General features: G+C 32.5%; 1 long non-coding RNA gene across 2 annotated transcripts; it reads right to left on the bottom strand.

Annotated features, from left to right (window-relative positions):
* Positions 1 to 395: 395 nt before the first annotated feature.
* On the bottom strand, positions 396 to 2,682 carry LOC115965518. 2 transcript variants are annotated; one of them, XR_004086075.1, is made up of 3 exons: positions 2,602 to 2,682; positions 1,695 to 1,761; positions 396 to 721 (listed from the first exon to the last, which is right to left on the bottom strand). It is a non-coding gene; the product is annotated as an uncharacterized LOC115965518 (long non-coding RNA). The 2 variants fall into 2 exon arrangements; XR_004086074.1 differs by lacking the exon at positions 2,602 to 2,682 and having other exon boundaries at positions 1,695 to 2,269.

The raw sequence follows: 2,682 nt of genomic DNA, 5'->3' as shown, positions 1-2,682 counted from the left end.
TATGGCCCAAAAAAAGAGCACTTGTACAACTTTTGGTCCTCAAATAGCCAAAACCGTGGAGCCCTTCTTCGCACTTTTTCAGCTTCTGACTTCTCCTTAGGTAAGATATCCTCCTTAAGGAATAGCACTATAGGATCCATCCAGCTGAGCCCTACCCTGATTTGATGGATTTGGACCATGTCCCTCTTCACCTTAGTAGGCTTGCACAAGCCTTCAACAAGTATGACCCAAGGTAAACTATCACGACCCAAACCTGTACTTCAGAGTTTAGAGCATGACCAGTATGTTAATATCAAGTTTACCTCAATACTAACATGAACCAACCTAAACTGAAGGTACTTATCAAGAATTGTTTCTTGACTTCCTGCTTATTTTCTTGCATAAAAGCCATAATATACAAAAATGATGGAAACCTTGAAATTTGATTTCCTTTGAACTTGGAAAATTACCACCTGGCTGAAACTTAAGGTATATGTGTAAATATTACATAGCTAAACGTTTAGCAAAACTCTTATTACAAACCTAACCCCAAAGACATACAACTGGGGTTCAAAACAAACTAAGGTATCGAATTACATTTGTGCTCAAAGGATCAAGTACATCTTGATTCCTTCTATACAACAAAAGAGCTAATGGCTATACAACAAAAATCTACATTCTAACAAACGAGAAACACAGAATCCTTGCCACCTCTAATACTCTCGTTGCTTCCAAGAAGAACCTGTGCATTGAAATATAATAGGGTAAGCTGCAAAACCCAGTAAGGTTTTAAAGCTCCATGGGCTTTTAATAAGAATGCATGTAAATCAAATATTTTATAGATATATCTGCTTCGATAAAATAGCCTTCATACTGTTCATATGGTCCTTAAGATAACTTACGAGCCTTTAGACGAAAATACTTCATTTTCCTTCCATATAATAATAAAAGGACATAATAAGAAACATAAACATAATTCAGTAACTTTATCTTAAAAAAAAAAGATTATAAAATGCTTCATCATACTTCTTCTTTTTATGAGAGTTTTTAACTTTTCATAATGCATTTAAACAAAATCATTCTCTCATGATCAATAACATAATATAGCTATTCATAACATATTGGTTAATCCATATCTGATAAGTCTGTACAGAGAAGGCCTCATCATATTTGGGTGACCTCTTGTGCATGATATTGTCCTTTTTGAGAGGCCTGATGACACATCTCCTCAAGGTTTTATTCCTCCCCGCCGTCCGTACATATTGGGGAGAAGACCTTGTTCAGATTAGAGCTACGAGCAACTCCATTTCCTCTACTTTAAATGGCTTAGAGTTATGGGCAACCCCATTTCCTCTACTTTAAATGGTCAAACAGATAACATTTTCCATGGAAAGCCAATAATTAAACCCTACTGGCTGAGTTCAGAACATAACAATAGAATAACCCGAACGCTATATTTTTCTGATAACTATGCTTTTATATAATTATTTTATAATAGTAGCATATCCACTTCATTCTAAAATATTATGTTCGTGATATAAGTACTAGCATTAATATGCTAAAATTATCATATATATAAGATTGAACAATTCACGAACATATATTTTACTTAAATCATGCTTACATGTAATATTTCTAATCAAAAATTTTTAATACATAATAGTTTTCGAAATAATCTTTATACTTATCAAAAACACATGTCACAAATCCCTTACTCGAAAACAGAAGGCGCGAGAGATTGTACAAGAGGAGCTCAAGTGTTTGTATTCTCGTTCTCGCCACCTAAATGAAAAACCAAAACTTATTACGGAAAAACTCTTCCTAATATATAAACTTATACTTCAATCACAACCTAGCTCTCAAACTCAAGAAAATCTTAATTCCTATCATATAAAATTCCCCAAAGCACATGATACAATCATCAAACACATTATGCACCCAAACCATACAGAAACTAATCCTTAAAATTTATATATGCTCCAAACATACCAAAGGATGAGAGTATTAAATTATAACTCAAAACATACAACCTAACTTGAGAATCAAATCCACAAAGTCAGGTGTAGCATATGTTGTTCACTGCTCATTTCAGCAGCGTATGCTCCATTTGTAAAATACAAATGGGCTGTCCAAACACATCCAATTGTCATGAAATTTTACATAACTACTCCTCTGTATGTCCAGTATCTACCATAAATATTTCAGAGTCAAAGAATAAACCCATGATTTACTAAAAATCACGCAAGACAGCATACTCAAATCTGTCCTGACAGAATTTCTTGCAACTTACAAATTAAACCATTATTTTTATGTTCATCCAAATGCTGTGAAAACACTTTCATAACAACCATGTGTGTCATAGAATTCATAAAAAAATGCTCCTAGCATCCTAATTCACAAAATATGATTTAATACATATTTTCCTTATTGTAAACATCAAATCTGTCACAGAGACAGTTTCAGTACATATTTTTACAAAATCATTAACAAATAGCAATAGGCCTTAATTTCATTTGGGTATTTTTATACTCATACTATACATATTAAAATATGTTAATAAGCATTCAATTGATCACAATATCATTAAACTTTCAAATCACTAAAACAAAATCATAGTTCAACCTCTAAAATCAGGATAGAGGATAAAGAAATAGAAATAAACAAATGAAGTTTTGATTACTTACCCACAACTTTGAAACTGAA

The sequence above is a fragment of the Quercus lobata genome, chromosome 10 (genome assembly GCF_001633185.2).
Source record: "Quercus lobata isolate SW786 chromosome 10, ValleyOak3.0 Primary Assembly, whole genome shotgun sequence".
Taxonomy (NCBI): Eukaryota; Viridiplantae; Streptophyta; class Magnoliopsida; order Fagales; family Fagaceae; genus Quercus; species Quercus lobata.
This window is presented reverse-complemented; position numbering and strand designations above follow the sequence as displayed.